Source organism: Paramormyrops kingsleyae, chromosome 6, assembly GCF_048594095.1.
Source record: "Paramormyrops kingsleyae isolate MSU_618 chromosome 6, PKINGS_0.4, whole genome shotgun sequence".
In the NCBI taxonomy this organism is placed as follows: domain Eukaryota; kingdom Metazoa; phylum Chordata; class Actinopteri; order Osteoglossiformes; family Mormyridae; genus Paramormyrops; species Paramormyrops kingsleyae.
Genome location: NC_132802.1, coordinates 21,959,116 through 21,973,125, shown reverse-complemented (window position 1 = coordinate 21,973,125; position 14,010 = coordinate 21,959,116). Strand labels below are relative to the sequence as shown.

The 14,010-nt window shown below is 41.7% G+C and overlaps 1 long non-coding RNA gene across 1 annotated transcript; it reads left to right on the top strand.

The window, feature by feature from the left end:
* Positions 1-1,581: 1,581 nt before the first annotated feature.
* LOC111842281 (uncharacterized) lies at positions 1,582-2,155 on the top strand. The gene is made up of 2 exons (XR_002837878.2): positions 1,582-1,695; positions 2,007-2,155. It is a non-coding gene; the product is annotated as an uncharacterized lncRNA (long non-coding RNA).
* Positions 2,156-14,010: the final 11,855 nt, after the last annotated feature.

Here is a 14,010-nt window from a genome sequence, read left to right as displayed (position 1 = left end):
CAGGAGAGCATTTGTGAGGCCAGACACTGATGTTGGATGAGAAGGCCTGGCTCGCAGACTCCACTCCAATTCATCTCAAAGGTATTCTATTGGGTTGATGTCAGGGCTCTGTGCAGGCCAGTCAAGTTCCTCCACACCAGACTTGCTCATCCATGTCCTTATAGGTCTTGCTTTGTGCACTGGTGCGCAGTCATGTTGGAACAGGAAGGGTCCATCCCCAAATTGTTCCCATAAAGATGGGAGCATAAAATTGTCCAAAATGGCTTTGAATGCTGCAGCATTAAGAGCTCCTTTCACTGGAACTAAGGGGCCAAGCCCAACCCCTGAAAAACAACCCCACACCATAATCCCCCCTCCACCAAACTTTACACTGGGCACAATGCAGTCAGGCAAGTACTGTTCTCCTGGCAACCGCCAAACCCAGACTCGTCCATCGGATTGCCAGACAGAGAAGCGTGATTCATCACTCCAGAGGACACGTCTCCACTGCTCTAAATTCCAGTGGCGGCATGCTTTACACCACTGCATCTGACGCTTTGCATTGTACTTGGTGAGGTAAGGTTTGGATGCAGCTGCTCAGCCATGGAGACCCATTCCAAGAAGTTCTCTACTCATTGTTCTTGAGCTAATCTGAAGGCAACACATAGTTTGGAGGTCTGTAGCTAATGACTCTGCAGACAGTTGGCGACTTCTGCACACTGTACGCCTCAGCATGTGTTGTCCCCGCTCTGTCATTTTATGTGGCCTAACGCTTCGTGGCTAAGTTGCTGTTGTTCCAAATTGCTTCCACTTTGTTATAATACCACTAACAGTTGACCAAGGAATATTTAGTAGCGAGGAAATTTCACAAATGGACTTACTGCACAGGTGGCATCCTATCATGGTACCACGCTTGAATTCACTGAACTCCTGAGAGTGACCCATTCTTTCGCAAATGTTTGTAGAAGCAGTCTGCATGCCTTGGTGCTTGATTTTATACACGTGTGGCTATGGAGGTGATTGGAACACCTGAATTCAATGATTTTGTCCCAATACTTTTTGCAATATAGTGTACAGTATGTGTGTCATGAGAGCAAGATGGGAAAAAAATTCAATCAATAAAGTGTCATTATTATTGTTAGTTCTGTTCTTATCCACTATTCTGACCATTGAGTCTGATCAGTAAAGGAGCCCCTGTTCTATGTTGCAGGAAATGAGATACCAGGAAATGGTTTTACACAGACTGGCTGAAGATCTCCCTGCTGAAAGGATTCCCTCTTTCCTCTGATCTCTTGAGTCCGGCTCAGTGAGTCTCTGGTTTCCCAGAATCGCAGTAATCAGCATTGAGTTTCCCTGAGGACCTGATGTGACAGTATCCCAAGAGTGCTTGCATGCAGTAAGGAAGAAGCCTGCCCCCCCCAACTCATACTTGATTTTAACACCACCGATCAGTAACCCAGAGCTCTCATTGTGCATAGGTTAAGAGAGTGGCATGGGATTGGCTTGGCTAAGGCTAAGAAGGAGGTGCTTGGGTGAAGGGGTGTGTCTTACCCCCAGTGCTCAGAGCTGTTTTTAGAATCTCTTGTGAGTCCATTCTGCTGCCGGGACACGGAGCACAGTTAGCTCCCTCATCCTGCAGGAGAAAGAAACCCTTCCCTGCCTTCCAGGGACTTGCTCTTGCAGATGGAGCCAGAGTAGCTCCTTTCCCAGGACTGAGTGAGTAAATTAAAACATGAGGTGCTTTTCCATTACCTATTCTTTTTTTTAGTCGTCATACTAACTGGATGTGAATAGCAAGTGTGGTTATAGAGTGGCTGCAGATTTTGCACGTCTGAAGGAAACATGGTCCTAATGAAGAGAGAAGGTTATTAAACTTAAGGCTTTACTGAGGTTTACTCAAAGGAGGGTGACGACAGCTGGGAGCTTTATCTCCAGCAGCCTTGTTGAAATGTGCTCACAGATGCTTGTGAAAAGAGGGAAGGGAGGACTGAGACAGCCACTGGCAACTGTATTTTCCCACTTTGCAGTCAGGAAGAACAATATGCAGTAAGCATACTGATACAGGAACCTGGTGCAGGATCAGCAGAACTGGAGGACAGCCGATCCAAGAAACATGAAGTGCTCCGAGATGGAACTATAAATGACGTGTAAATGGATTAAAGGAATGAGAGAACAATGCTCTGCATGTAGACATATATGATGAAAATGGAAAAACTCCATCGGGTGGAATAAATCCTCTCTGGGGATGGGTTTGTCATGGGAGCTCAAAGTCTTATTTTGATATCCAACATTTGGCAGTCACCGGGCAGACAGAGAGCCTCTTCCTCTGCTTAATGAGCCGTGACCTAACCCACCCCACCCCTATCTACTCCACCGCACCACACTCACGCACATACACACACACACCTTTGTACTTATATCATTGTAGGGACTCTCTGTTCATTTTTTATGGGGAAAACTCTAATCCCAACATAACGGCCTTTACCCCAACCCAGCCCTAACTTTAACCATAAGGAACCAAACAAAATACAAGCCTTTCGGCATTTTTAGTTTTTTGATTGCATTCACACATCTTTGTGGGGACCTGAAAAATGGTATGCACAACATCAAAACAACAGGTTTTTATTACACTGTGGGGAACACACACACACACACACACACACACTGCCCCCATAACCAGATGAATCACCAAGAATTCGCGCCCTGGAAACAAAAAGCAGGGGGGGGTATATTCGTGTGATGCCTAAAGCCAGTGATCGTATTTGCCAGAGAGTAGCAGAACACAAACTGAAACAGTCACGCACACACTTGAGGAACAGAATCCCCCATGGCTTCTCTCGCTTGCTGAGGCAGCACTTAAGGTACCAGAACATTTTTTTTTGGACCCCAACCCATTTTAAGGAAATGAAACCTTTCTGGCCCCTTTCCCCCGCAAACAAACTACACGTTCCACATGCTGTTACATGATGTGTAGCAGTGGAGCACTTGCGGTTTGCTGGGTCCACATGTGAAGTATTCCTTTATGAAACGGCATTCAATACATGATACATAAAACTGTTTAAAACAAATGTTTAATAAAACAATAGATACTTGTAATTAATGTATGTTTACACAGTTCTCCAGAGAGTAAGAGTCAACAGCCTTTTTACAAATAGACTGATTTATTCAATCAGGTTAAACATAGAGAAGAAATACCTGTATGTGTAAATTTTCTAGGTCCTTAAAAAAGTATTGAATAACTTCCAAAAGAATAAAAGAGTTGAAATATAATAACATTGTTAAAACGGGCACTTGAGCATAGTTTACATTAACATATCATTGGGAGAAATACTATTAAAGATGAAATTGACTTAGTAGAATTTGTAGAAAGCAAAACACACAGATAATGATGAGCCCATAAAAAACAGACTGAACTCAAGTCCAAACAAGGGTTCCAAAGTAGCAGTTGTTCTGCAGTATAAGAATAATTGTTTAATCCCTGAAGGGCACAAGAGCAGATCGAGTCAGTCATGGAACCAACAATCCACCAGGGTTTCAAGGAGCATTAAGTGCTTGGAAGAACATGAGAGAAATGTCATTCTTTGTCTTGCTAGGCTTCCAGCATCATGAAGCTAGTGACAAAGCTCTCTGAATAAAGCAGAGAATATTGCTGCACACACAAAAAGACCCAGTGAGGTTCACAAACTTAGCAGACAAGTTAAGTTGGATCCAAACATATAATTCATAAATTGCCCCTTTATGTGGCTGAATAGTTATCTTGCTGATAGCTGCCAACTTCTGAACAAAGTTTGCTCCCAAAAAGAGGCTGTTGGCGCAGGCTATGCAGTGAGCAGTAACGTGCTTTTCAGGGGGGGACAGCTAATTTCATACTATATGTACAGGAAGGGAGCAATAATTTCCCAAAAGGATGTCAAGGGGAAAACGCAACAGTCCTGAATATCCTGTTTGCTAAAATGGCTCAGTGCTCACATTCGTTTTAGCGCTCTCACACAATGGGTGGGTTGAAAACCCGGCAAAAACTGGGAGGCCACTAAAAGCGTTTTCCTTTACCCCCTGCAAGTAATTCTATAAAACACTTAACAGCTCCTTACACCGCCCCATAAAGTCATTCACGCAATTGCCACACAGTTCTGCAGGTGTCACTGCACAGCCCACTCCTGGGGATCTTTTTCTGAGCCCCCCCCCCCCCCATGAGCACAGCCCACTCCTGGGATCTTTTTCTGAGCCCCCCTCCCCCTACCAGGGAATAGCTCTGGCTGCCAGCTTGTTTCCCTCCCTGGGTTATTGCCATGGGGGTGTGCTCGTTTTCACTAATAAGCCAGAGCGGCGTAAATGTGCTCGTTCCCCCACTGTGTGCGGATTGTAGCATGTCCGTCATGTCCGAGTTTTGGTCCTGCTGCTGAGTTACTGCTGTAATGCTATGCTCCAGATTTATCTCTCTTTTGAGACAGTAGACAGCATTGAACATGCCAGTGTTATTTTGGGGTGTCCTAAGGCAAATGTGCATTCAGTGTTGACAGACAACACGCAAATATTCCCTTTTATCCCCACAAAGAGGCTCTGTTCTCCCAGAGCAGATAAAAAATTATTAATAAGCCCTTTTGGTGTTAAAGTTGCCTGGGAAATTTCAGTTTGACCATCTAATCCGCACAAACCAGATTTTACCTCAAATCCTTGTGCTCTAAACTGGTTTGCATACATTTGATTGGGTAGGACAAGTAAGAATTATTCTCTACATATCCAAACCTTTGACTAGAGGACTTTCTTACAAAGAAGAAATATATTCTTCTTTGGGAAAAAAAGAGCACTGAACAGGATATTAAAATTAAATTATAATAAATGGGCAGCTGCTCTAGAGCAGACCAGAGGAGGTCAGAATGCATTTAAAGGACTCTTTTTGCCAGCGATTGTTCTCATGTGACTGCGCAACATTGTTACAAAAGAAATCCTGTCATCTTCTTCAACTGCAGGATGTAGCAAGAGAAGGACTTCAAATGGAAGATGCTGAGATCATAAAGAGGCATACAGAGACATATAAAGGCATATAGAGGCAGTGGGGGATGGTCTAGCATGCCACTGCAATAGTTAGCAAACTGTAATTCAAACAAGGAAACTCATTTGTCGTCATTTGTATCTCTCCTGGATCAGCTAGGTATAGCTGGAACAAGCAATAACAACTTACATGTTTGCTGCCACACCAAAGAACCATGAGGCTTTTACTTCAAACCCTGGGGACAGTCTTTGAGAGCTGGTATGTGAATGAGGATGTCTGTCTGTGTGTGTGTGTGTGGTCCAGAAATACCTTACCTTGTGGGGACCAAATGTCTGCATAACGTGACGCATACCCATTTTTTTTTTTGGAGGAAACTCATCCATGACTGCAATCCATGGAAAAAATCCAAAAAACTAAAACTGCAAAAATTTTGTTTTGTTACTTATGGTCAAGGTTAGGGCTGGGTAGGGTTAAGGGTGTCATGTTGGGATTAGGGTTTTCCCCATAGAATTTAATAGAGTCCCCACAAAGAAATAATTACAAACCTCTGTGTGTGTGTGTGTGTGTGTGTGTGTGTGTGTGTGTGTGTAGAGGGTAATCCCAGTCTCCCAGTCCTGCTGACTGAGGAAACCAACCATGTGATCTTATCAGTTCCACATACCCAAACCCTTGAAAATTTCTAAACTGAAAATTTGTGCAATGTTTAAAGAATAGATACTCAGATAAGTATAGTTACTGTACATCTGGTGGACCCTCAAATGGTCAGACATGTTACACTGCACACTGCTACTCATTTCTAAGGAGGGAATCGTTTCTTCTTTAATCCAGAATGGAAAGTCAGCTCTACACTCTGGCAAAATCTTCTAAAGCTTCTGTCATCCTGAGTGACAGTCATCTTACACATAATAATCACTGTGTTAATGATGTGAAGAAAAAGGAACATAGAACCTTCTAACCCAAACCCAACGTCCCCCCCCCCTCCACTACCATATTAAGGAGCATTGCCCATCAAATTCATCCCAGACCAGTGGTTTCTGTTTGAATAGCGTTGTGGTCTTTGTAGTACATTTGAGACAGATGTTTACATGGATAATAAAATGAGCCTAAGTACATAAATGCCCATGGAGCTGTTAGGACACATAAAACTGTAGTCTAAGAATCCCATTTCTCTTCTTGTCAGGATGAAAAAGATAATTCACAGTGGGCCTATACGGCCTGCTGTGCCACAACCGGAAAAAAACAGAGCACCTTAAATACACACTGGTTTAAGTGCACTGTGTTAGGGGAGAAAGGTCACCAAAATGAATTCCTGAAATACCAGCCCATGTTCATTAACTACATACAAAAGGAGAAAAAGAAAACCAAAACTAAGCTAAACCTTGTTCTCAATAAATAGAATTAAGTTACCACACCACTGGAAACAGTAGCTGTTTGGTTAAAATCTCAAAAAAAATTAAATAACAGTGAGGTAAATTTCCAAGTCTGAGGTTCACTCCAGAATCAGTGCCTCATAGGACAGGTTGTTGTTGAGGTTGCCATGGTGGGTTGGGCTGAACTTCTCTAATGGTATTTAAGAAAAACTTCACTTCAGATGGGACTACTTTACCCAAAGCAACATGCAATTAAGAAAGTAGGGTTAGCTAGTTCCTAAAACTATTGGGGTCTTGCTCAAGATCCCAACAGTGGAATCACTTTGCCAACTATGGGAGTTGAACCAGTGACCTTCCAATCATGGGCGTATAGTCCTAACCCACAAATCCACACACCACCTGTTATACCTGGGGGTCAATTAAAACTTCAAATACATGCAGTTACTGCAAAGCAGTAGATCCTTAAAACAACACTATCATAGTGCTTGCATTCACCGATCAGCCAAACATTAAAATCACCTGCCTAATATCGTATAGATTATCCTCGTGTTGCTAAAAACAGCTCTGACACCTTGAGGCATGGACTTCACAAAACATCTGAAGGTGTCCTGTGGTATCTGGCACCAAAAAATTAGCAGCAGATCCTTTAAGTTGTGAGATGGGGCCTCCATGGATCAGACTTCCTTGTCCAGCACATCCCACAGATGTTTGATCAGATTGAGATCTGGGGAACCTGAAACCCAAGTCAAAACCTTGAGCCCATTTTCATGTTTCTCAAACCATTCCTGAACAATATTTCCTGTGTGGCAGGGTGCATTATCCTGCTAAAAGAGACCACTGCCTTTGGGAAATACTGTTGCCACGAAGGGGTGTACTTAGTCTGCAACAGTTAGTACATTTACATGCACACTAAGAAAATTGAATTATTGTGTTAGTCCGGCTAGAACTTTGAAAGTACATGTAAACATGTTAGTCTGACCAAAATCATACTAAATCAAATTTCTTGAAGTCGGACTAAGACACCCAGATAATGCGATTGGGAGTCGATTTACTCCTGCATGTATATGTTATACGTTCAGTTGGACTCAAGCTGGCCTAGGCGCTCTGCACATGCTCCACAGTCCCCCCTGGGCCTTGAACCGGAAATAACAGAAAAAGCTGGTACACAGAAGAAGCGTGGAGCATAGCAAGGGACGTACAGCAAGTACGAAATATACAACGCTGTAAAGCTGTCTAATTCACCGCTCAACTAAACGGCACTTTCCACCACACCAGGTACCGTACTTTTGGTACCGAAAATTAGGTACTTCAAGGTGTTGGTTTTCCACTGGTGTAAAAACTGGTACCGGCACCAAATGACATCACAACGTGAGGCGGGGTAGTTTGTACTGAATTTGAAAAATGGCTGTAGTAGGACTGGACGATGTGCGATACTAACATCGCGTGTTATGCACATCCAATTCTTATATAACTAGTCATCCTTATATAGCTAGTCATTCTGTACACATTGTAGCACAGGGAGTTTAGGTCTCGCTAAAGCATTTTTACTCTATCATAGGGAAAAAAAACTTAGCAAGTTTTGCAATTTTAATAATTATTCATTTTCAAGATTATCTAGTATATGTTTAAGAATCAGTTTAAAGTTTACCTCCGCTGCTTTTGCATAAATGCTGCATGCGTTCTCCAAGATAATCATTTTCTTCCTTGCTGTTTAAATCACTCCTAGACAGGTTCGTGAGAAATTTATGTTGAACTCCTTTTTTTTTCTTTCATGAATACCCCAATATTTATTACAACAAAATCACATTTCAATATCTGAAAATTTTCCAATACCATGTTGTCATAGTATATTATACAAAATACTTTATTTCTTGTTATGCTATCCTGGCCTTGTTGTATCTGTTCTTCTGACCAATTAAAGCTTGTATCACTTCATTTGTCCACACATCCATTATTAATAATTGTATTATTTTTTACGTATACATGATGTATTACGTGACGTAATAGGTCAACCGGAAAAAGCAATACTAACAAGCTGAAAGGAGCTATATCACCACCTGTGTAAACGAAGTCTGACATACTTCAGTCAATAAATTGATTCCCCTCCCATGCATGTATAATGTAATAAGGACCAGAGTCCGATTTAATGGCATAGTCGAGCTAAAACTGTAGCTCGACTTATCTGTGCATGTATCTGTGCATGTCCTTTCTATCATTGCAAGCATTAACTTTTTTAGCAATTTGTGCTACAGTAGGTCTCCTGTGGGATCGGATCATATGGGCTAGCCTTCACTCTTTGCATGCATCAGTGAGACTTGGATGCCCATGACTCTATTGCTGGTTCACCAGTTGACCATCCTTGGATCACTTTTTGTAGGTACTGACCACTGCATATACCAGGAACACCCCAAAAGACCTGTCATTTTGGAGATGTTCTGGCCCAGTCGTCTAGCCATCACAATGCTTCTGACACAAGAACAAGATCTGTTCCTTTGCCTAATATGTAATGACACACTTGACAGGTGCCATTGTAATGAGTTAATCAATGTTATTCACTTCACCTGTCAGTGACTTTAATGTTATGGTTGATACATGCATATGTACCCTGTGATGGACTGGCCTCCCATCCGGGGAATTTCCCAGCCTCGTGGCCCATGCTGCTTGTATCCCAGCCCCGTGGCCCATGCTGCTTGTATCCCAGCCCCGTGGCCCATGCTGCTTGTATCCCAGCCCCGTGGCCCATGCTGCTTGTATCCCAGCCCCGTGGCCCATGCTGCTTGTATCCCAGCCCCGTGGCCCATGCTGCTTGTATCCCAGCCCCGTGGCCCATGCTGCTTGTATCCCAGCCTCGTGGCCCATGCTGCTTGTATCCCAGCCCCGTGGCCCATGCTGCTTGTATCCCAGCCCCGTGGCCCATGCTGCTTGTATCCCAGCCTCGTGGCCCATGTGGCTCCAGGACCGACGGATGGACCAGGTCACAGACTAACAGCCCACATGACTTCCGGTCTGTAATTTCTTGAGCTGTGTCATGCTTGCCGGCAGCAGCTGAAGTGAAATAATGAGAGTGTTTATACAAAAGAGATATTTTTGAGGACAAAGAGGCAAACTCAGGAACATTCATTCTGGACTGAAGTGGATCTCTTCACTTTGATTGCTCAATAAAAAGGTAAGCACTTCCCAAGTGACCCCCTCCCCCACCCCCCACAATTCCCCCAATAGACACTCAAACATGCCACAAATTAAGAGGCTATTTCAAGCTAATAGCCAGATATCAGACAAACCCCTTTGAATCTTTTCAAGAGGCATCACTGAATGTTGAGAGATCTAATTCTACAAATACACATAGTTGGATATTTCAATAAATCCCACTAGAAATGAACTTTATAGACTCCAAAAAGGCCAATACCAGCACTGCGTGAGTAGCACTGCCTCCTAATACCTCCAGGGTTGTGGGTTTAATTCTAGCGTTCAGCCGAATGTGTAGGGAATTCACATGCTTTCCCTATATTCGCGATTCTTTTCCTCTGGTTTCCTACCACGGTCCAAAAAAATGCATTTTGGTTCCTCTCCTCCATCGTCAGCTGGCTTTCTTTCATTTCCTTGTCTTCCCTTTCCTCGTTTTAAAATTATTTTGTATAAATGATACAGGAATATATCACAACACACCCATGTGAAGCACCTTGGGGCAACTCTATTGTGAAAGGCGCTATAATCGGAAACATTGTCCACCATTATCTGTCTGGCGGACGAATTCTGTTAATCTGAAAATCAACATTGGACTCTTGGAGAATCTCACCTGGATTCCCAAAACTTCAGTTAGCCTTTGGATTTGAAAGCTTTTACCACATTTTGTGGGGTAATTTTACTCTCGGTCTGTCACTCACTGTATCTTACAGGAGACAGAGACATTAACAGAACATAGAAGTCAGATTTCTTTTACATCTGTCTGCTTTCTGTTCAAGGACATTCAGAAGGACAGAAAAAAATAATTTCTTTCTGGCCCCAATTGGTCTCTATTTCTGTTTATTTGTTTTGGAAAACAGGTGAAAAAGTGAGCGGTTTAATGACAGCCAGAACCTCGCCTGGACATGGATTTCACAGTCCTCTGTTTTCAATTAGTCATTTTATTTCTGTCCCAAGTTGAGTCCATGTTTTGGGGGCAGCATTCTGGAGTCGTGTAGATGGGAAGACACTTCATAAGGGGGCCATGCACGAGATCCCCAAGCTACTGCCTCGCCTGACATTTTCCTAAACTTTAGCTTTCCTACTGAATTTTCCTTTTTCCAGGTGCCTGCAATGTGACCATACGCAGAGGGGGATGCTGAAATACATCCTGCGATGTCTTTTGTGTTAATCCACGCTCCATATGGGCATGAGAATTAAAAAAATACTTAAGCATACATTCATGCATTTACTTGTCCACTTTTTTAGCTGAGTATTACAGTGATAAAAGATGTGAACTCAATAAATATATTCATTAAAAAAACAACTGACAGCACTGAATAAATAGTCAGTTTATACACTACCAGCCAAACGTTTTTGCACACACTGAGATTTTCTACATTTGCATGTTACTCATTTAACATTTACTAAAAATACACTCAATATTTTTGCTGACAAATAAATTTACAGTATGTTCACCATTTGAGTACCTTTATTAGCAAGAAAATATCATATCTTTGAATCATCAAAATAACCTCCTCTAGTAGTTATAACGGCAGAGAAAATTTGAGGTATTGTTTCTACAATAGACATTAAATACAGCTCTGTTTCATGCCATGAAACAGTTAACTAGTGCATTTAAAGTTTAAGGACAGCCTAGAATTTGACGATGCCATCATCGCACAGACAGTTAATAGAATGCCAGACATGCACTGTTAAATACTCTTTCCATGTTTTAAAGCAATGTGTTTTATTTGATTATATTTTCCTTTATAAAAATCTGCAGTTTATTAAATAAATGTGAAAGTGGTAAAACCTGTGGTGTGTGAAAACGTTTGACTGGGAGTGTATATTGTTTGCAAGTTCACTTTTTTCGTGAAATACACCCAGTGTGTACGGCTCACTTCTCAAAATGGTCTCCTGGAGCTCAGAGAACCCTTCTAATAGCTCTTCAGGACCAACGGTGTCTGGGGAGATTATAGTAGATGTAGAGTGGAACAGCCAGCCACTACCCCCATCCTTCTCAGAAGCTTCCACTGCCGTGCATGCCATTACTAATGGACCATTAGTAGACTGTTGGCAACAGCACGTGGAATACTACCTGGCAAAGAGCCAGCTAACAGTTTCAAATATTTAGTTCTCAATAGAATTTCCTTGAAAGCTGCAGCTGCCTGAGTGTAAATGGCTTAAGACCAGAACATATCTGGGAGTGTTTGTTTTTCTAGCTGTTCTGAACAGTGTAGAGACCATGCAGGCTCTTACTCTGTTGAAGAATTCTCAGAACAACACATTGAGCCATTTGAGCACAGCTTTTGTGTATAATTAAGTAGATGTGTCAGTTAACTTTACTTACTAATTTCACCACTGTACAAATCAAATTAAATCTAATTAAATAGCCTACCAAAAAAGCTTAAGTAATTAACAATGTCCCAGTAGAAATCTTTACCTTAATTCCTACCTTTCCAATTAATTAGATCCTCCAATTAATTACCCATTAACCCTCATCAAAATAATTGTCAGAATGAATTAAACAATTAAATTACAACAAAGAAACCCCTTTGTTGCAAAGCAATCTGAGATTAAACTTCAAGAAGTGTCAATGTGCTCAAAGAGCTCTTCAGGGTCAATTGCATTTGCCCTTCTATCCTTTTGCAATTGTTCTCTGATATTACCAACACAGAAATAGGTAAGATACTTCAAATCGCATGAGACTGCAATCCACAAACTCTCAGGAATGTTGTCATCTTACTATGCAAACAATGGAAGGGACAATGGAAGGTTTTAATGTAAGTACAGTATTCTATTATACAATATCAAGTCATCTACAGCTTATTTGGAGCATAAATTGACTGGTAAGGCTTCTCACTTTAACATGGTGCCAAAATAGACAAAGAAAATTACATCAGTGAGAAATTATTTCCTCCATGAGTGAGTGAGTACGTTAATACGTTCAAGCCAACTTTTGATAAATTGACTATTTGTGTTACTAGAAGCATTTGCATGGATAGCTACAATTAGCCACACCATCAACAGCAATAAAAATGACAACATTTAACGGTAATGCTGGAGAAACACTGCATTATCATTCACTAATTATGGGAAATGTTTTTCATAATGCATAAAGGAACTTTCTGGATAGAGAGGGTTATTAAGGTCCTACTGAGACTTAATGATATCATGGCTACAGTTAGCATGCCCTCTATTTTCCACCAGGTGAAAGAGACATTGATTAATCCAACAGAGACCGATATTTGAATTTGAAAGCCAAGCTGAGTGTGACAGGTCTGATAGCTGGCCTGGGCACTGTTTGCTAAGCAGAAATAGAGTTGTGAGCCCAGTGAGGATACAGTATGCTTCAGAACTGCAGCTAATGCCTATGTCTTAACAGACACACGCTGCTTTCCCTGCAGCACAGAATGCACTGCTCCTAATAGCAGTAATCTATAGACTAATTACTTAACAACTTCCCTTCATAGACTGGAAATGTTTTAGGAGCGTATTCACCTCAGGAAAACTTTTCAAATGTTCAGGTCAAGCCCCTTATTTGTTAAAGGAGTGCTTTCTCTACATTGCTTTTTTAGGAGTGGTTTTCCATGTTACATATGCCTCTGGTTCAATGACTGGGGGTAAAATAGGTACTTTGTAAACATGGGAAAATGTCCCAGCACTATGCAGAAATATCCATCATCCACTGCAGTGGCTTCTACAAACGTGCCCGAGGGTTACAGGATTTTGGTAATAAAGTGGTTAACGGCATGAACTTGTAACCTAAAGGCTGAAGGTCCTAATATGGACACTATTTTCCTAACCTTGATACAGAGTAGCAAATCCAAATTGTTTCAGTAGAATATATCCTGATATAAAAAAAGACTTATACACTGTAAATCAATTTGGATGAAAAGCATCAGTAAAAGTAAATAGAATTCTCCTTCCATGTGGAACATAAGGCATGAAATGGGATGATTTCCATCATGCACGGGGAAACGCACATAGATATTATTTGAATATGATAGTCAGGAAACATAGGTTGTAAACACACATCTGGCACTCCATAAGCAGACCATGGCACCTGTTTTAAGTCTCAGCTGAGGAACACAAATGGATCCTCTATTGCCATTTCACACAAGAAACCAAATAAATCTCCATTCCAAAGAAAACAAAAAATCAGAGAAAAAAGAAACCTTAAATCCAAGTTCAGCTTTTCCCATTCTCATGCTCCATACCACATCAGCATCACTGTTCCCTGAAAAAGGATGATGTAATCATGCACACAGGTTTTCAAACTGCATATTTTCCACTCCAAGTGCAAGAAGATTCCAAAACAACATAAGACCCCAGAGGAGCTCCTCCAGAACTGCCCCCACAGCAGTTACACCAGCATTCACAGATGTTAGGTAGGTGTCCAAAATATTCAAACACTGAGAGCTGTAATGTTTCCGTAGCTCATTCCCTTGCACACACTGCAGAATTTCCTAAATTCCTCCAGTATAAGAGGCTGAAGGTACA